Genomic DNA, 22421 nt, shown 5'->3' with positions numbered 1-22421 from the left:
ATAGATGTGACATTCGCAAGTTTAGATTCTTTTGAACTGCATGGAAACAATCCCACGCGTTTCGTCTCCGAAGAGACTTCCTCAGGGGTACACAGGAATGTGCGGTATGTTAGGTCTAAAACCAATCACTGAATCTTAAAAATTTCTTTGAAAATCTCAGAAAAATCCGATGGTGGTAGACCTTAGATAAGGGCCCGTGAGTAAAACTGGGCGCTTGAAAAAGGGAGGAGGAGTATACCAGAATTGTGTGGACACAAGTGAGCCCTCCTACACCTTTTCCAGAATATATATATATAATGCTTCACTGCGATATTGGCCGATATATCGATGTGATCCGATGCGATTTTTTACCTGTTCATAACCCCACTATCCACAACGCATGGAGTTGATTTTATATTGTGTGGCGAGCGCAGTGAGCCACCGAGCCCGAAGCGTAGCGAGCCCCGCGAGGGGACGCGGATTACTGCGCATCGGATCGCATCGATATATACTGCGCATCGGATCGCATCGATATATCTGCCGATATTTCATCCGATATATCGGCCGATATTTCATCCGATATATCGGCCGATATCTCATCCGAAATATAGGGCTCTTTGAAACTACACAAGTACCATTCAAGGGAAATTGCATCCATTTTCAGCGTCAGAAATATCAATGTAATGTATGGTCGCCTTCCAACCCTATACACGTTACAATTATTGTATACAATATTGTATACAATATCGCATCTCATTGCATCTCAGTTTTGCGATGAGTTCTAGTACAAAAAGTAGGTGCTGCACATACTTTTTGTACTAGATCTCATCGCAAAACCAAAATGCGATAAGATGCGATATTGTATACAATATTGTATACAATAAATGTAAAGTGTATGGGCACCTTTACACTAATCTCAGTCTTTAAATCAATAAAAATCAGGTGGCAAAATTACGTCTATCAACACTCACAATAATTACATTATGTCATGGGCCAAATGTAAGAATCATGGGAGAGTTTTCACAATTTTTCAAAGCTGCAATCAGTTACACTGCAAATCCAGGTTAATTTTGCCAAGTAAATGATTGCCGCTTTAAAAAAATGGGAAAACTCTCCCAAAATCTCTCACTTTCTGATTCTAACACCCTATTGCATTGGCCCATGCGTCACTTTCGACATTGTTGACCTACAGTATCCATGTTGACTTTCTGAATGTATTTAGTTGAAGCCTGTGCACAAATAAGGGGTCAAATGTGCATAAAGTCTTTTTTTGGAACCTCCTATTCAATCCAACCGGCTTTCGGAAGGTCGGAAACATTTCGACCTGCTGGAAAAAAAAACAGCTAGCATTGAATAGATCGGAACCCCTTCCGATCTAATCATGTAGAAACCTGCCGTCTTTTCAGCAAGACAGCAGTTTCGACATCAAATGAATATACCCCTAAGTTCCTACCTGTGCAAATGAAGTAGGTCTGATGCCAGGGCCGGACTGGAACCAGAAATCTTCCCTGGCATTTTGAGCACACATGCCCACCTGTAGTAGGCGGGACTCTAGCGCAGCGAAGAGGGGGCATGGTCTCCTGGAAAGTAGGCGGGGCATCAGAAAAAGGAGGCATTACACATTATGGAATGCATCGTAATGCCCATTACAGAATATGATATGATTATGTTATACATCTGTTATGCCCATTGCACATTTGGAACAGTCCCCTTACATACATCTACTTAGAGTAAAAATTTCTGGTTCAATAGAAATATACTTAATAATGTCAGGGTCCTCCTGAATAACACTTTAGGACCACAGTCACTCTATAGTCACTCCTCCTGTATAATAACAGGACACAACAGCCTGCTCCCTGTATAATAACAGGACACAACAGCCTGCTCCCTGTATAATAACAGCACACAACAGCCTGCTCCCTGTATAATAACAGGACAAAACAGCCTGCTCCCTGTATAATAACAGGACACAACAGCCTGCTCCCTGTATAATAACAGGACACAACAGCCTGCTCCCTGTATAATAACAGCACACAACAGCCTGCTCCCTGTATAATAACAGGACAAAACAGCCTGCTCCCTGTATAATAACAGGACACAACAGCCTACTCCCCCTGTATAATAACAGGACACAACAGCCTGCTCCCTGTATAATAACAGGACACAACAGCCTGCTCCCTGTATAATAACAGGACACAACAGCCTGCTCCCTGTATAATAACAGCACACAACAGCCTGCTCCCTGTATAATAACAGGACAAAACAGCCTGCTCCCTGTATAATAACAGGACAAAACAGCCTGCTCCCTGTATAATAACAGGACACAACAGCCTGCTCCCTGTATAATAACAGCACAAAACAGCCTGCTCCCTGTATAATAACAGGACACAGCAGCCTACTCCCCCTGTATAATAACAGGACACAACAGGCTGCTCCCCCTATATTATAATAATAACTCAACCCTACAGGCTGACTCCCTATATAATAACAGCACACAACAGGTTGCTACCCCTGTATAATAAAATATATAACAGGACCCCCATAGGCTCCCCCCACCCCCTGTATAATAATAACAGGTCCCCACAGGCTGCTCCCCTTGTATAACCATACCCCACAGGCTGCTTTCCCTGTATAATAATAACTGGAACCGACAGGCTGTGCCCCCTGTATACCAGGACCCCACAGGCTGCCCCCCCCTGTATAATTAATGGGACCCCACAGACTGCTCCGCCTGTATAATCACAGGACCCCACAGGCTCCTCCGCCTGTACAGTTTCTCTTACCTGTTCTTGAAGCCACACACCCAGGCGGGCTGCAGCACTAGCGGGAAGTGCTGGAACGCACAGGCTGGAAGTAAGGTGGAACGCACACCTACATCCGGCCCACAACCACACTCTCTCTGTAGCGGCCTCCTGCACTAGAAATATGTCTTCAATGCAGCAGGCCAGTGGCCATGTTTCTGCAGACCAGTCGGAGACTAGTCAGCCGTGGCTGCAGCAGCAGCAACAGATCAAAGGTGGCCCGTGGCACACAAACCGATGGACTGCCCAGGGGGGCTCATGCCAATTATGCAAATTAAGTGGCAGCTCACACAGCACAGATTCAATTCGGCCCACCTGGTCATCGGCCCTTCTGGCATTTGCCAGAAGGGCCAGATGGCCAGTCCGGCCCTGTCTGACGCTTCCACCTATCTGTGCTGAGTGGTCAGTGCTGAAGTCAGAGACCCTCCTTAAAATCTCCTGGGCACGTGTGCATTTCGTCTGTCATGCCCAGCAATACAGCAGGTCACCACTCCCCAAATGCCGGCTTCATGCCAGTCAAGCTGTGGCCACATTCCGTTTACAATCCGTACACATTTCCAGACGCTATTTCCCCTCGCCGCGTGCAAGATGCGTATGGTAGGCATGTGCAATCAATCGATAATCGCTCGATTGTCCAATACTCTAATAAGCGCTCCACGGTGAATTAGGCGCAATGTACTAAAACAGAAAAAAAAAAAATTTCTATTAAGTATTGTTATTTAGTATATTTTCTACTCAGTGTTCCAAAATCTGTGACATTTTCCTCATTGTACCACATTTATTTTATAATGCTCAGAACCATCTGCTTATTTGCCTAAGCGCTAGATCTAGTATCTCGACTCATATCTGGACAGAAAGATTTCGCACATAATTAGAACCCTATTATGCTCTCCTGCCTCTTCTATTTGCATTAATAATGGACTTTCTCCGCTCCCTTTTATGCATGCTGTTTTCATAGTTGAATCCGCAGTAGAAAAGGAAGAGGCCCCAAAGCTATACCCAGGTTCTATCTCACATAAATGGAACAAAAAAAGATCTCCTCTCAAAACCACCTTTTGTTACTTTATTATTCTCTCAGAAAACTCTAAGTGCAATTATTCAGTGTAGTTCTACATACAGTAATGTGAATACCCCGGCCATTTTACTGTTCTCCCTTCAATAAGGAATACATTTTCTCTGATTGTTTATAATATAATAGTCTAGCACCTCTGCATCCTCTCCGTTTCATGCCGTTCATACAGTCTGAAGTTCATTTTAATCCGCCGAGGCCTATTTATGCAGTATGTCTTTATTGTAAAAGAAAACAACAACCAAGACAGAAAAACATAATCCTATATAATTCAAGTTTAATGTGGCGCCTCACCTTTATGGGGGGTTTTGTGTTGTAGGCGCCGAGGCCACTAGATGGGGTTGGGATCTACCTCAACCATCCTATCTCCAGACTGCTAGGCCTAGAGCATGGATGGACATGCGGGTGTATATATGCTGCAGCGCTGCCTGCCGCCAACATGGACAGATTACACAGAGAAAATAAAAAAATATCTATTTTTAAACCATATCGCTTAAATTATGGATTTTCTTTGAACCTGATTTATTTTTTGCTCATATAATTATACTGGAAACTGGATTTTATAGTTATCATTTGAATAATTTGATTCTTTTTTAAATAATTAACAGTTTAGGTGTACATTTGTTGGGGAAAATATTATCCAGTTAAGTGATTAACCCCTTCCCGACATTTGACGTATATATACGTCATGGCCGGGATGTACTTCCCGACACATGACGTATATATACGTCATGACTTTAAACTGTCACCGCGTCTATAGACGCGGTGACAGAGGGACGATGGCTGCTGTCCCTGACAGCAGACATGTCCCTGCATGCCCAGGGGGGGCGGCGATGCCTCCCCCCCCGTCGGCGATCGCTGTGATTGGCTGTTCAATGTGAACAGCCAGTCGCAGCGTTTTCCTGTGTTACCGGCGAATCAGACGCTCGGTAACACAGGGATCAATCACCGCCGGGTGGGAGGGGGCGTGAGGGGGTCACCGGTGATGACCACACCTCACCCCACCTCACCCCACCTGCCCCCAAGGCTGTGATTGGTCCGTCGGACCGACGGACCAATCACAGCCATGGTGCGTGATTTAAACTAACGGTGACTGCGCTGCAGACGCCATTCCGGTCTGGAATTGCGTGCAGAGCGGTCACCGTGCCAATCTGTCGTGATATACGGACCTGGTCCTTGCCTGATACTTACCTGATCACCGCTGGTAGCGTGCTGCCAGCAGCTGGATGCTTCCTGGATCTTGTGACTTCCTGTGTGCTGCTGCTGCAGTGTCATAGAGTCACAGATCGTGAGAGATAGTGACAGAGAGTGACAGAGAGTGACAGAGAGTGACAGAGAGTGATAGAGAGTGCTATATTTTGTGTCTGCTGCCCCCCCTTTTGTGCTGATCAGTATATCTGTGCTGATCAGCAACTTTTTGGGGGTGCAGGTTTTTTTTTTATATATACATACCTGTCAGTTGCACCAAAGGTTGTGCTGCCTGTGCAACTGACTGCTGCCCCCCCTGCTGCCCCCCCTTTTGTGCTGATCAGTATAAACTAAGTGATCAGCACCTTTTTTGGGGTCCAGGGGTCTTTTTTTTTAATATATATACCCTGTCAGTTTGCACCCACAGTTGTGTGCCTGCTGCCCCTCACTGCTAATCAGTGTTGCATCACTGCATCAATGATCTGCAGTTTTTATTTTTTGGAGAGTGCAGTGGGGTTTTGTTTTTACACCCACGTTGCTTTTGTGGGTGTCCTGTGGCCGCTGAGCGCTGATCAGTGACATACATCACTGAACAGCATTTTTGGCACAGGGTTGATATAATTTTTTTTCTGCAGTTTTTTTAAATTGTTTTTTTTTTTGGAGAGTGCTGTGGTTTATTTTTTTAAAATTGTTTTTACACCCACGTTGCTTTTGTGGGTGTCCTGTGGCCGCTGAGCGCTGATCAGTGACGTACATCACTGAACAGCATTTTTGGAACAGGGTTGATATAATTTTTTTTCTGCAGTTTTTTTAAATTGTTTTTTTTTTGGAGAGTGCTGTGGTTTATTTTTTTTAAATTGTTTTTACACCCACGTTGCTTTTGTGGATGTCCTGTGGCCGCTGAGCGCTGATCAGTGACGTACATCACTGAACAGCATTTTTGGCACAGGGTTGATATAATTTTTTTTCTGCAGTTTTTTTAAATTGTTTTTTTTTTGGAGAGTGCTGTGGTTTATTTTTTTTTATTGTTTTTACACCCACGTTGCTTTTGTGGGTGTCCTGTGGCCGCTGAGCGCTGATCAGTGACGTACATCACTGAACAGCATTTTCGGCACAGGGTTGATATAATTTTTTTTTTTTTTTATTGGGATCAAATTCCTGTATAAAGTATTTTTTTTTTTCTGCACTACATACACACTACACACTACATACCCCCCGTGTTGAAATAAAGTTTGTACCCCCCCCCTACACTATACACGTGTTGAAACATTACACTTACAGAAACACAAAAATAAAAATGGCATCCCAAATGTCATCCCAAATGTCATCCCAGTCATCCAGAAGAATGTATTCAGCGGAGGAGGCATATGCCATGCTTGCCTCTGACTCTGACACAGCCAGTGATGCAAGCGGGGAATTTGAAGGATTCATCTTAACCTCATCTTCCTCCTCTAGTGATGAGGGACCCCCTCAAAGACGCCCCCGTAGAGCAGCTGAGACCCCCCCCAAATGATTAATCCCGTATGGACCCCAGCACCAGACAATTTAGAGCCCCAGGTTCCTGAGTTTTTGGCCATCCCAGGAATCCAATTTGATTCAACAGGTCTCAGAGAAATTGACTTTTTCAAATTATTTTTCTCTGATGATTTTATAAATTTAATGGTGGACCAAAGTAATTTATATGCCCAGCAGTTTATTGCTCAAAACCCCACGTCATCATTTGCTAGGTGGACCCCTGTAGATGCAGTAGAGATGATGACGTTTTGGGGTCTGGTGTTACATATGGGCATAGTAAAAAAGCCAGAAATTAGGCAATATTGGAGTACAGATGTTCTGTACAGCACCCCACTTTACCGTATGGCCATGGCTCGGACTCGTTTTGAGACAATCCTTAAATTTTTACATTACACCGATAATGCACAGTGCCCACCCAGAGATGATCCCACCTTTGACCGGCTATTCAAAGTCAGGCCGGTCATTGATCATTTCAGTGCCAAATTTGCAGAGTTGTACATCCCTGAAAAATGTATTTGTATCGACGAGTCCCTTATACATTTTAAAGGAAGGGTTAAATTCCGTCAGTACCTTCCCAGTAAGAGGGCAAGGTATGGCATAAAAATGTATAAACTGTGTGAAAGCACCTCAGGGTACACCCACAGGTTTAGGGTATATGAAGGGAAGGATTCAAGAATTGAACCGCCAGAATGCCCCCCCTCCCTCGTAGGTGTTAGTGGAAAAATTGTCTGGGATTTAGTGCACCCCTTCCTGGATAAAGGTTATCACCTCTATGTGGATAACTTTTACACTAGCATCCCCCTGTTTAAGGCCCTTGGTTCAAGAGGTACAGCAGCTTGCGGTACTGTGCGCAAGAACCAAAGAGGCCTCCCAAAAACGCACAGTGCCCAAGTACTGAGAAGGGGTGAAAGCAGGGGAATATGCACCGAAAATATGATGTTGGTCAAATATAAGGACAAGAGGGATGTCCTTATACTGACAACAATTCACGGAGACAGTACCACCTCCGTCCCTGTACGAGGTACCAGTACCCACACCTCAAAACCTAATTGTATCCTAGATTACAATAAGTACATGGGCGGAGTGGATCTTTCAGATCAGGTACTGAAGCCGTACAGTGCCCTGCGGAAAACAAAAATCTGGTACAAGAAGCTGGCCGTGTATATCATCCAGATGGCACTGTATAACGCTTACGTGCTATTCCGTTCTACCAGCCAGAGGGGGACATTTATGCACTTTCAAGAGGAAGTCATAAAGGGCCTAATATTTGGGAACCAGCAGGCAGAGGGCCCCAGTACTTCTAGTACTGGCCCCCGTATTGTACCAGGGCAGCATTTTCCTAACGAAATCCCCTCCACTGCAAAAAAGGGCAGGACACAAAAAAGGTGCAAAGTTTGCTATAAAAAGGGAATAAGAAAGGATACTATTTTCCACTGTGAAACTTGCCCCGACAAACCCGGCCTATGTATAAAGGAGTGTTTTGAAATATACCACACATCTATGGATTATTAGGTTCATCATTTCACCATGCTTCGGGGGTCTTGCTAATGCCACATAGCACCCACCATTCATTCCACCAGAATCTGAGCTGCAAAATCCAAAAATCACTCCTTCCCTTCTGAGTCCTGCCATGCACCCAACTGGTATTTTTTGGTCACATATGAGGCATTGCCATACTCGGGAGAAATTGGGGCACAGATTTTGGGGTGCTTTTTCTCCTTCATACCTTATGAAAATGAAAAATTTTTAGCCAGAACTGCATTTTTGTGTAAAAAAATTTAATTTTTCATTTGCACAGCCCAGTTGTATCAAAATTGGTGAAACCCCTGGGGGTTTGAAATGTATACTATACCCCTAGATGAATTCCCTGAGGGGTGTAGTTTGCAAAATGGGGTCACTTGTGGGGGGCTTCCACTGTATTGGTGCTTTGGGGGTCTTGCTAATGCGACATAGCACCCACCAACATTCCACCAGAATCTGTGCTGCAAAATCCAAATATCACTCCTTCCCTTCTGAGTCCTGCAATTTTTTGGTCACACATGAGGCATTGCCGTACTCGGGAGAAATTGGGGCACAGATTTTGGGGTGCTTTGTCTCCTTCATTCCTTGTGAAAATGAAAAATTTTGAGCCAGAACTGCATTTTTGTGTAAAAAATTTAATTTTTCATTTTCACTGCCCAGTTGTACCACAATTGGTGAAACCCCTGGGGGTTTGAAATGTACACTATACCCCTAGTTGAATTCCCTGAGGGGTGTAGTTTGCAAAATGGGGTCACTTGTGGGGGGGTTCCACTGTATTGGTGCTTCGGGGGTCTTGCTAATGCGACATAGCACCCACCAACATTCCACCAGAATCTGTGCTGCAAAATCCAAATATCACTCCTTCCCTTCTGAGTCCTGCCATGCACCCAAATGGTATTTTTTGGTCACATGTGAGGCATTGCCGTACTCGGGAGAAATTGGGGCACAGATTTTGGGGTGCTTTGTCTCCTTCATTCCTTGAGAAAATGAAAAATTTTGAGCCAGAACTGCATTTTTGTGTAAAAAATTTAATTTTTCATTTTCACTGCCCAGTTGTACCACAATTGGTTAAACCCCTGGGGGTTTGAAATGTACACTATACCCCTAGTTGAATTCCCTGAGGGGTGTTGTTTGCAAAATGGGGTCACTTGTTGGGGGGTTCCACTGTATTGGTGCTTCGGGGGTCTTGCTAATGCGACATAGCACCCACCAACATTCCACCAGAATCTGTGCTGCAAAATCCAAATATCACTCCTTCCCTTCTGAGTCCTGCCATGCACCCAAATGGTATTTTTTGGTCACATGTGAGGCATTGCCGTACTTGGGAGAAATTGGGGCACAGATTTTGGGGTGCTTTGTCTCCTTCATTCCTTGTGAAAATGAAAAATTTTGAGCCAGAACTGCATTTTTGTGTAAAAAATTTAATTTTTCATTTTCACTGCCCAGTTGTACCACAATTGGTGAAACCCCTGGGGGTTTGAAATGTACACTATACCCCTAGTTGAATTCCCTGAGGGGTGTAGTTTGCAAAATGGGGTCACTTGTGGGGGGGTTCCTAACTTTTAGCATCTTATGGTGCCTAGAAACCTACATGGTGCCTAAAAAATAATCTCATAAAAAGGAGGCTCCAAAATCAAGTAGGTGCTCCTTCTATTATGAAGCCTGTGGTTTGGTCAACGTGCACACTAGGGCCACATATAGGATATTTATGAAAACAAAAGAATTGGGGGAATCAATTTTTAGTCACATTTCTCTAGTAAAATCTACTGTGTTCCTTAGAAAAATGTATTAAAATTGAAAATCTGCAAAAAAAATGAAATTTTGAAATTTCACCTACACTTTGTTTTAATTCCTGTGAAACACCTAAAGGGTTAACAAACTTCCAAAATGCTGTTTTGAATACTGTGAGGGGTGCAGTTTTTGAAATGGCATCATTTATGGGGGTGTCTCACATACAAGTCCCTCAAAGTCACATCAGAACTGAACTGGTCCCTAAAAAAATCAGTGTTTGAAATTTTCTTGAAAATTTGAGAATTTGCTATTCATATTTTAAGCCTCCTAGTGTCCAAAAAAATTAAAAGGAAGTTGAAATAATGATGGCAACATAAAGTAGACATATGGTCTTTGTTAGTTATTAACTATTTTTTGAAAATTGCTAAATTTTCCATTTTTTTACGACATTTTGGTATTTTTCACAAAAAAACACAGACTGTATCGACCCAAATTTACCACTAACTTGAAGTACAATGTGTCACGAGAAAACAATCTCAAAATCACTGGGATAAGTAAAAGCAAAAAAAAGTTATCCCCACTTAAGTGATACATGTCAGATTTGAAAAAAAGGGCTCTGTCAGGAAGGCAAAAACAGGCTGCGGCGGGAAGGGGTTAAGGGCCAGATGCACTAAGCTTCAAAAGTGATAACATGGAGAGTGATAAACAGCTAGCCAATCAGCTCCTGTCTGACATTTTTCAAACACAGTCGGTGACGTATCAGGTAGGAGCTGATTGGCTGGCTGCAGTGGCGTAACTATAAATTTTGCTCCCCCCTGCCAAAAAATTTGAATCAGTGGAGGGATTTTTCATCTAGCCTCCGTTGCTCAGCAAGTGGGCAGTGGCAGGCAGCAGCATATCAGTGCATCAAACGGGTGCCGGCGCCCACACAGACCCCACTGTGGCTTGCTCCCCCAAGCGGCAGCTGGGGCTGCCTTACAGTAGTTACGCCACTGGCTGGCTGTTTATCACTCTCCATTTTATCACTTTTGAATCTTAGATAATCTGACCCTAAAGCAGCACATTAGCATACATTAATTCAAGGGTTGGCTAGTAGTAGTAGTAGTAGTAGTACGTTTATTTATAAGGCGCCGCAAAGTGTCCGCAGCGCCGTTCATAGCAAACAAAAAAAAAAAAATTACAAGGTAAGGTACAGGGTGTGTTGAAAGATACAGTATAAATAGGGGTATAGCTGTTAGAACTAAAATCAGCATCAGTTCAGAAGTAGGTGTCAAAATTGTCAAGGAGACTGAAGATGAAGTAGGCTAGCGTATCTCACTTCAACTGCTGTGGACCTACACATCCCACAATGTCCTGCCACAGTCTTGCTGTTAGTGCCTGCTAAAACTGTGGCAGGGCATGCTGGGATGTGTAGTTCCACAGCATCTGAGTTACACATGGCCAACCCCCTTTCTGTTCCAGTTACACCGTTAACATATATTTGCTGCAGTTTGTCTATATGCGTTGCTGATGCAACACCTTGGGTGGATGGGAGCCGTCGGAGCTAAGCCTGATTGCCCAACCGGCTGTGAAGTGATTTTAACAGACCACTAAAATAAACCCTCAGGTCTTCAGATGTATCATAATGTGCTAGATCGCAGCAAAAGCATATTGGAACTGTAAAGCACTATTTTTAGAAAAAGCAGACGAGCATTGGCAGAACCTGTCTGCAATATTGAGATGTTTCTGTATTGCCCCATCTGTTTGTGTGTGTCGGTCTAGATGCACAACAGTAGCTGAGGTAGATGCATACCTCCCAACTGTCACGATTACAGCAGGACAGTCCCGATTTTCGGGTCCTGTCCCGCTGTCCCACCCGCGGCAGGCATTGTCCCGCTGCGGGGGGTGGCAGTTGGGGGACCCCCCAATCTAGTAGAATAGACGCTGTGCGCATGCGCACAGCATCTATTCTCGTATGAAAATGAGGTTGCGGCTAATTAGCATAAGCCGTACCCTCATTTGCATACGCCCGCCCCCTTTTCGGGCGCTCGCGCGGCGAGTGTCCCTATTTCATCACGACAGAAGTTTGGAGGTATGTAGATGGGTTTCTGCGATAGAAACTTTAAGAATCGTCTTTATTAGTCTCCTTTATTAAGAAAGTCGAGTTAAACTTATAGGGGTCTGTGTACTGTACTATTGCAGCCTGTCCCCATGGCTGCAGTCTGTAATCGTGAGGCCCAGTACAAATTAAAAAGACAACGCCCTCCACCTCCTTGGTTCTACGTGGGGGACACAGATATGGGGATAGCAGAGGCACAATTACACAGAGGGGGCAGAGACATAGATGTGGGGAGGGGCCACAGACATAGATGTGGGGGGGGGGAGTAAAGTCACAGATGTGGGGAGGGTACACAGATCCAGAAGGGGTGGGGCCATAGACAGATGTGGCGAGGGGACATAGACACAGATGCGGGGGGGAAGGGGACTCCAGGAGGGTAAAGGCTGAAATGCTGGCGCCGGCAACTGGTCATCCGCAAAAGGAGCAGGAATTGAATAGCTACATTTGAAACCCCCACTTAGAACATTTAGGGTGGTATTCAATTGTTTTCCACCAGTATTTCAGCTCGCTACCCCCAGGGGTGTGAGATGAAATGTGTGAATGCGTGGCTAAGCCTGATCATAAAGATCGCAATGTGTACAAAACTATTGAATATCACCCCACAATCTCCCATCACTATAGTTGGGAGATCAGCACGATACAACAATTAAATAAGTATTAAAGTACCAGTAAGCCCGCTCAAAGCAAAAAACGTTGAAAGCTAGTCTGCTACCTTCTATGTTTGTGCATGTGCGAGAAAGAGATTTAGTTTCACTCTCTGCCAGCAGATAGCAGTGTTTCAGAGACTCACAGACAGTAGACATATACAGTACATAGATAATGAGGGGCAAGTATTAAAAAAATGGGTGCAGCTTGTAGACTCATGGGTCTGATATAAATACACCATTGCATCTCTACTGTTTACATTTTTATTCTCATGAAAGGGTGTGTAGGGGCCCCAGTGCATTGCTATGTCCAGGGGCCTTACACTGCTGTTAAAACAGTCCTGTACTTATAGTAAAAACAGATACAGGCTGAGGGGGAGATTCTCTAAGAATCTCCGCCCCCCTTCGCCGCCCATCGCATTTATAATTATCGCATATGTTCTAACATATGCGATAATTATAGCAAAGGACAGCTCTTGCGTTAAGAGCTGCCTCTCTCCTGTACCATCTGTGCTGGGCTTCCTTCCTTCCAGGTCCTCTGCGTGCGCACACGGCTCTCTTTTTTCGAGCCTCTGCACGACTCCTCGGACTCCTCCTCAATTTATTCGCACCCTTCAGGTACGGAGGATAGTTAACTTCTTCAGGGGCTGTTGTCTGTCGGCTCCCTGGTGTTGTGGTTGCTTAGCAACCCTTCTGTCACTGTCCTCCTGCGGAACACTGCAAGGCTGGTGCCCCGAGGAAACTGTTTACCCACATGCCTGGTAAATAAATGGCATCCCTTCTGGGGTGCCACATAAGCCCACTCCCACACTCCCATTGGCTAGTTACACACAAAGAGTGACCCGCTCAAAACGCGTTGGATGCTGGGAGCGTGAGCCGGAAACACGCTACCCCGAACTTCCGGTAGTACGAGCTGGACGGACGGAGGACCGGGAGACGGATACGCCGCATAACATCAACACGAACACCGCACTGAACCTGCTAGAAGGAGAGGTATTGGTAGGGACAGTGTAGGTGCTTAGTCTCAAGCGTGATCCCCGGAAACCATCCGCAAAACCCACAAACAAACAAAAACTCACTCCTAAAAGGAGCTGTAAACATTCTATTACTAATCCCCCTTTTTTTGCTTACAGGCAAGCACAGTGTTTTATTTTACATTTTATGTTTTATGTATTAACCCCTATCCCGCCACAAGCGCCTTAAATACCCTAATTAACTACCTAAAATTCCAATAAAGGCTGCTAACATACACAAGCACAGTTACCTACCCCTATTCCTAGTTACACACTAGTCACAACTCTAATTGAGCCAATTAGTAACTTAATAGTATCACGTACAGAGAAATGAATCGCCAAATCAGGTATTTAGTCTGCAATATATAGCGACTGATTTTGGGGTGGACCCCTTTGTCTGGTGGGCCCCAGGGCATTTGCCAGTCTAGCCACCATGTAGTTATACCACTGGTTATTAGGATTAGGTTCACTACTTTAATACATACTATGGGGAAAATGTATGGTGATATTGCCCCTAGCAACCAATGAGAATCTGTTTATCATTTGTGTATTGCATCTTAGACTGAATGGTTGCTATGGGCCACTATGTAGTGACTGTGGGGCGGATTTATTAAGCTCGTGAAGTGATAAAGTGTCTGGTTTTTATCACCAGCCAATCAGCTCCCAACTGTGAAGTTACAGGCTTGGTTTGAAAAATGACAGGTAGGAGCTGATTGGCCGGTGATAAAAACCGGACGGTTTATCACTTCACCGAGCTTAATAAATCTGCCCCTGTGTGAGTAAGCCAAGCTGCCAGGGATTCATTTTTGAATGAAAGATAAACATTAAGGGGCAGAAGTATTAAGTAAGTATAAGGTGATAACGCAGCGGGCAATTGGTACCTAACTGTCTTTTTTATCTCAGTCTATAGCTTGACAGTTAAGGGCTGATTGACTGCTGCATTTTCACTGGCTTAATAAATCTGCCCGTATGTTTGGCCATAACCCGTAATAGGCAGGGCCGTCTTTTCATATGGGCTTAATGGGCACTTGCCCAGGGGCCCCAGGTGTATAAGGGCCCGATGCTGATAGCTGAGGATCCCCTTTTTCCAGGGATACCAGAATTTTGAAAATCAGCCCTGGGGAACTGGAGATATCCAACTTCAAAGCAGCAGTCCACATCCAAACTGTTAATTGCAATTCCCAGTCATATTTCTCAGGTTCTCTCTGACTTAGAGTTTTTCCAAAAGCTGGGAATCTCCCCTTTCTGTCGGCACTAGCAGCTTGTCTCTATCATGCCCAGAACCAGAGATATCAGCCTTCCAGCAGCCGGTCCCTGCTCCAGCTCCAAACGTCTGGTGTACAGTTTTATATTTTTGTCAATGGATTGCTCTGGCTCCTGATCTCTGATCCCCAAGTCCCCAGCACCTCCTGAAAGTTGGGACTCTAGGTTTTTATACGAAGGCTAAGAAATCTATTTCCAGATAATGGCGATATCCAGGGCAGCCGAGAGAAGGGGGGGAGCGGGTACTAATTACCGGGGCCCAGGCTTGCTGGAGGGGCCCCACGGGGGCCCTGGTCTGACCCCCCCACTTCCCCCTCTGTCCCTCCTGGGCAGCAGCAGCACACACCTCTACAGCATGTGGTGGGCTGACAGCAGGCTCAGCATGAGCGTCTCACTGACAGTGTGAGAGTAATGTGGGTGTGTGCTGCTGGTGCTGCTGAGGGAGGGACAATAACACTCCCCCCCCCTCTCGACTTTAGAGCGTTTTCTCAACCCCCTCTATACATTTTGGGGGCGTGTCCTAATCGCGAGAGGTGGCCATGCCTCCAACAATTAGGCCACACCCCCAAAATTTTACCGGGGCCCGGCATACCTCTCGGCTGCCCTGGCGATATCTGCAGTCAAACAATCTGCCCTTCCACCGAAAGTGACGAATATTAAGCCCACTGCATTATCCAACCCTCCCCTGCGTATTAAACACCCCCTACCTCCCTGGAAGTCATTTACAAGGGACCCTTCATTCAGCTCAAAGCCCCCTTCCACACGTTATTGTTCACCCTCTCACCCCCTGTGCAGTAAAGGAGTAATTAGCAGAAGTTTCTGCTCCAGGTCCTACATGTTGAGTGGAAGATAGAGCACCCCCTGCCACCCGTGGGACATCAAAGCTGCTGCTGATAGCAACCCCCACCCCTAGGAGGGGAGAATGGGTAAGGGCCCCAGTGCATTGCTTTGCCCAGGGGCCCACACTGCTGTTAAGAAGGCCCTGCTAATAGGCTCCTTCAGTTTCCTAGACACAGCCTTGGGTACATTTTACACCTGTGACAAAGAATCACATACACTGGATGGAAATAAAGTCTGGCTCTTCATTTGTAGCAGGTAGACAGCATACCCGGTTAACAGCTTGCTTACAGCATGGCAGGTTTTCCAGTAGGCAACATATAGGCTTTACAATGCGGGTACACGCCAGAGATCCCTAGCGTAATTCTCTACATACCCCCCCCCCCAACCTATTACACAGCTGTTAATAGGCATTGGGAACCCTGGCCCTTTTCTCTGAACAAACATATAACAGTAATCCACAGGTGCTGCTAATTAGCCAAACCATGATTCACATCAGATTAAGAAAACCTATACTGGATATTCCACATTCACTTCATGTGGAATTATGCTGTCCCTGTGACACACCATTAATCTAGCAGGCTATGGGCTAGATTCTCTAAGTTAAAAAGGGATAAATGGAGAGTGATAAACAGACAGCCAATCAGCTCCTGTCTGCCATGTTACAGTCAGTCTCCATTTATCATTTTTGAAGCTTAGAGAATCTGGCCCTATAACTGGAACTTGGTTTGGGTAAGGTGTATACACAATACATGCTCCAGGATCGATTTGTTAAAAAATTCCCTGGATCTCACTGGCAAACGATGCATACACACTGAACAATATCACTAACTTTGCAGTTCAATGGCGTCACCCGGACCAGAACATGCAGTCCTTGTAGATGTAGTCAAAATTTGACTGCATGTACGGATGATGGGGGGTCATTAACAACCTGTGGGAGAGCACATCATTAAAAAATAGTACCCACCCAGTGGGTGATGTGCACAAAAATATTGTTAACCATATTGTTATCATGGATGTCATTTATAATGATTAAGTAGTGTGTACGCACCTTCAGTCTCCCGCTGTCAAAAATCTGTATCTTGCACTTAGACAAACTACAATGAGGCATTCAGTTTGGCCAGGAGCCCAGGCTAAGTGCTTCCCCAAATAGCATCAATTCAGAGAATGTCAGGAATGTGCCAAATATCAAGTCTATTTTGATAAAAGTTTTTATTTGTGTCTATGTTAAATCCTTTCTTAATTAGGATAGGATTCATCAAAATGCATTTGTAGTTATACCACTGTTGTTGGAGAATCTCACCTTAAACTCTGTCTTTATGTGTTCTGTATGCTGGAAATCCATATGAAAATATGTTCATACTGTGCATACAAACCTATCTGTACATGTCACATCTGCCCCACCTGCAGTACACATGGTTTTGCCCATTTTGAGAACAAATTTGTACTGCAATCAGATCTGAAGAAGTTCACAGCCACTAAGTCCCCCAATCCCGACCCCATGGGGGTTCTGAGTGCCCATAAAGGAGTCCGGCCACTGCACAAAGTGGGTGAGGGAAGCAAGATATGGCAAAGTTGCTAGAGGACATGGGGTTTAAGAAAAACAATGTGCTCAGATTTGCGAGCCAACCACAGAGAGGTGAATGCCGGGCACACCATGGGCATATAGAGCAAGTCGGGGCCTCGGCTGGATGGATTTGCATGAGAACATTAGAGAGGGATGGCAAATCATCTAGGATGCCTATTGAAGTAGCCAGGACCTCTGTACGATGTCAAATGTGTGTACGCCAGACAGACCGTTGACCGGGGGAGAATGTTCTGAGCCTTCCACTAGATGGATATAGATAGAAAAGTCACAGACGGCTGACAAATGCTCTGGGATGCCTAACTGAGTGCTTGGACTCCTGGTGTGTATTCCTGTTGATGGGAGCCATGCAGAAATTTGACCAGGGGAGCCTGTTCTGGGCCTTTCAGTGGGCAATATTAGATGAAAACTTCACAAAGGGGTGGCAGCAAAATCGGGAGGGTTGGGAGTTCACGTGAGCTACAATGCCTCCTAAACTAAATCTATCTCTGTGCAGTGTCATCTGATGTTAAAAGAAAGGTAGGAATGCTATAAATATTGAAATTGACAAAAATAATAAAAAATTTACAAAATGCAAAAAAAAATTTTTCTTTTTTTTTACAAAATGCTACAGATACAGAAAAAAGGCATTGCCCCCCAAAAACACAGAAAACCCCATCAGCAATAAAGGCACTATATAGCCACCTTCTGGTCACTGGCGGTACTTCACATCTAAGGTGAGGAGTATTTAGCCTTTTCTATATTTAGATATATGCATAAACAAATACCTTGGGTGCACTACTGTTTATGCTTCTCACCAATATTGGATGACATTAAATTCACACATAAATGGTCCATTAATTAGGGAACCACTATGGTTCACAAATAAACTAGGGCACTACTATAGAGAATAACATTAAATAAGGAATTACTATATGGGATACCAATATTTAGGGCACTACAATAGATCAACTAGAACACTACTATAGGACATAACATTAACTAGGGCACTGCTATAGGGCATAACATTAGCCAGGGAACTGCTATATGACATAGAATTAACTAGGGCACTGATACATGGTATACCATTAACCTGGGCACTGCTATATGGCATAACTTTAACTAGGGCACTAGTATATGGCATAACATTAACTAGGGAACTGCTATATGATATAGAATTAAGCAGGGCACTGCTATATGGCATAACATTAACTAGGGCACTGCTATATGACAGACCACTAATTAGGGCACTACTATGGATCATAGATAAACTAGACCACTACTATCGGACAGGACATCAACTAGGGCACTGCTATATGGCATAACTTTAAGTAGGGCACTACTATAGGGCATAACATTAGCTAGGGCACTGCTGTAGGGCATAACATTAACCAGGGCACTGCTACTGTATATGACATAGAATTAACTAGGGTACTGCTACATAGTATACTATTAACCTGGGCACTGCTATATTGCATAATTTCAACTAGGGCACTGCTAAATGGCATAACCTTAACTAGGGAACTGCTATATGACATACCTCTAATTAGGGCACTGCTATATGGCATAACATTTACTAGGGCACTGCTATAGGGCATAACATTAGCTAGGGCACTGCTATAGGGCATAACACAAACTAAGGCAATGCTATAGGGCATATAATTAACTAGGGCACTACTATATGGCATAATATTTACAAGGGCACTGCTATAGGGCATAACAATAGCTAGGGCACTGCTATATGGCATAATATTTACATGGGCACTGCTATATGACATAACATTAGCTAGGGCACTGCTTTATGGCCTCACATTAAATAGAGCACTACTATGGTTCATAAATAAACTAGGGCACAGTAGGATATAACATTCACTAGGGCACAGTAGGACATAACATTCACTAGGGGACTGCTATAGGGCATAACATTAACGAGGGCCCTATTATTAGGCATAAAATCAGAAAGTGCAGCAGAGCGGTGTCTCTAGAAGCATTGTGCGAGAGGACCCTTTATATGTTGCTATGGGGCCTACAAAGTTCTGGCTACGGCCCTTCTAGTAACTACTGGATTCTTACCAATCGTCTTAACATTGCACAGCATGGCTCATTGCCTACAAAGTGTTAACATAGAGAATTCCACTGGAACAATTTAATATATAGCGGTTATGTATATGCAATAAATCTCTCTGCGCGGAGTGAAATTAATAATTTAGAAGTCACTTGTACCATTGACCTCTGCTACAGCACTAGAACTCTGTTCATGTCTATCTGTTGTAGATTATACAAGACCACTGGGGACTTACTGGAGAGTGCGATTGGTAAAACTGTTGCACATTCATCGCCAAGGGAACATCACTCATATATGGTATATCAGTGGTTCATTTGCAAGAACACTTAAGAAGTCTGAAAACTTGAATGGGGGAGGTAGTATGCAGAGACGCTGATATGGTGGTGGTGGTGGGGGGGGGGGTGAGGGGCACAGTTGGTGAGGCAGGGTACAGAGGTAGATATGGGGATGGGAGATGATAGGTGCACATGGGGTGCATTAACTCCTCATGGGGTGGGGGTACAGAGGCAGACTTGTGGAGAAAGGGGGGCTGAAGACTCATGGAAGCAGGTAAGGGAGAAGCATTAAGGAGAGTTGAGGATGGCAAGATATATGAGCTGTGATTGTCTAAAGCAGGGGTTCACAAACTTTTTTGAATCACGGCACCCTAGAGCATCAAAATATTTTCAAGGCACCCCTAGGCCAAATGCTTCTTATCGAGAAATTCAGAAAAAAAATTAATTAAGTGCATCGTGTTTATATGTCACAGTTTTCTGGTGAGTGGCAGGATTTGCTCCTGTTTGTCCACATATATTATGATTGTCAGCCACAAGCACTGGTTTTGCCTGGTACATTGACCATAAATAATATGAATTGATCTTGGTCCACCAACCCAAGGCACCCCTGCAAGTGTCCTGAGGCACCCCAGGGTGCCAAGGCACACAGGGCCTTATTCTAGTTCACTCTTTCTGACAAAATCCTTCTTAGATGGACAAAACCATGTGCACTGCAGGTGGGGCAGATGTAACTTGTGCAGAGAGAAATAGATTTGGGTGGGGTTTTACTTCAAAGTGAGATCTACAGTATATTGCAGTGTAAAAATAAAGCAGTCAGTATTTTCCCTGCACAGAAACAAAATAACTCATCCAAATCTAATTCTTTCTGCACATTTTACATCTGCCCCCTTGCAGTGCACATGGTTTTGTCCATCTAAGAAGGATTTTGTCAGAAAGAGTGAACTAGAATAAGGCCCACAGTTTGGGAACCACTGGTCTAAAGAATTATATGAGAGCACAGTTACTGCAGTACCACTCTTGGCCATTGTGTGCACTGTAGGGCACTACCATTCTTCTCTAACTGATATTGTCATAGAATAATGGGGCAGATGTATTAAGCCTGGAGAAGAGATAAACTGGAGATAAAGTGGAGATAACTTGGAAGAGTTAACGCACCAGCCAATCAGCTGTGTTTGAAATATGACAGTTGGGATCTGATTGGCTGGTGCGTTATCTCCTTCCAATTTATCTCCAGTTTATCTCTTCACCAGGCTTAATACATCTGCCCCAATATTCCATACATCTAAACCTTCTATAAAATGTTCTATAAAATAGAGAAAACCACATCAAAATCTGCCACTAATCTGTCAAACAGGTAAAAGTTCCAAGCAAAAAGTTTCCACATTTGTCTGACAGATTCACAGATGAATGTCTGTAGAACAAGCAGGTAGGTACAGGTCACAGCGGAACAATCCAGAGAAGACCTTTGTTCCAGAGAACATAGATTTCCAGGTCTCATAACTAGGCTCCTAACTAGGGTGGCCAATCCCAAAATCGGGATTTGGCCCCAAATATCTGGGATTTTAATCCCGGGATTGGACTATACAAACCTGGGATTTCAGTATTAGACTATGCATGCCCTGTCTAATGCCGGGCAGCATCTGAGCACACGCTCAGAAGCTGCCCGGCTATTCCCAACCCGGCGTGACCCTGTGTGTGACCGTGAGAGATCGGGTGGTGAGCTGGTTCTGGCCACTGTCACGCGTGCGGCCGGGAGATGTTGGGCGGTGAATGGGTTCTGATGCCGGAGGTGCAGCACTGCGGTCTGCGCAGTGTGACCTATGGGTCACACTGTGCAGGCCGCAGCGATGAACATGCTCACCGCCCGACTCTTCCCAGCTGCACAGTGACACAATAACCTCCCTCTGGCATCACACCAGCAGCTTGCCTCCTGCCCCGCTCCAAATAAGGCAATGTGGGGAGAGGGGGTGGTTTTCTTTTAGAGATGCAAATCCCGGGATCATGGGAATCTCGGGATTGAGCATTTTTCAATCCCGATTCGCGGGATTGAAAAAATGCCCCGGGATTGGCATCCCTACTCCTAACAGTAGTCAACCCCTGGCCTACTACTTGAGTGCCCAGTTCAGCATCAGGAGTCCTGTTCCTTCTGTCTGATGCCTTTTCAAAACAAGCTGACATGTGTCTGCAATCATACTGGCTGTTTCTTTGCAAGGTACACACACAAAGATTTATCTGTACAATCTGTCTGGTGGGAACACAAATCTGGAAATGTATGGAGAAAATGGCAATCGATCAATTACTCACAAACACTGGAAAATGTATAAAAATGATTTTTTCGCTTTAATTTGATAAATGAAACAACTTTAACCAATTCATTTGAATTACTATTGGTTGTACTCCAGCATTTGGGCGCAAATGGTTGAATATCATATGCTCCCATACTTGGCAGACTTTTGTTCCCACCGGATAGATTGGTCATATAAATCTGTAGGTTTGTAACCAATGTCTATACTGGTTTGGCACTCCAAATACAGTGGGGGGGGGGATTTATTAAAGGAAATTTGTAAAAAATAGGTGTATTTGTATCCAGAAATACACTTATTTTTTACATTTACTATCCCGAAAATACGGCAATTCGTATTCGTATTGATGTGCTATCAATACTAATACGAATTGACGTATTTTCGGGATAGTAAATGTCAAAAATAAGTGTATTTCTGGATACAAATACACCTATTTTTTACAAATTTCCTTTAGTAAATTCCCCCCAGTACATACAAGCAACTTGTTCTGGTGCCCATCCTGTATAATGCAATATAAGTCCAGAAAATGGATGCCATTCAGATCCACCAAGAAAC

The sequence above is a fragment of the Crinia signifera genome, chromosome 4 (assembly GCF_055691185.1).
Source record: "Crinia signifera chromosome 4, ASM5569118v1, whole genome shotgun sequence".
In the NCBI taxonomy this organism is placed as follows: Eukaryota; Metazoa; Chordata; class Amphibia; order Anura; family Myobatrachidae; genus Crinia; species Crinia signifera.
Note: the sequence above shows the minus strand (reverse complement) of the source record.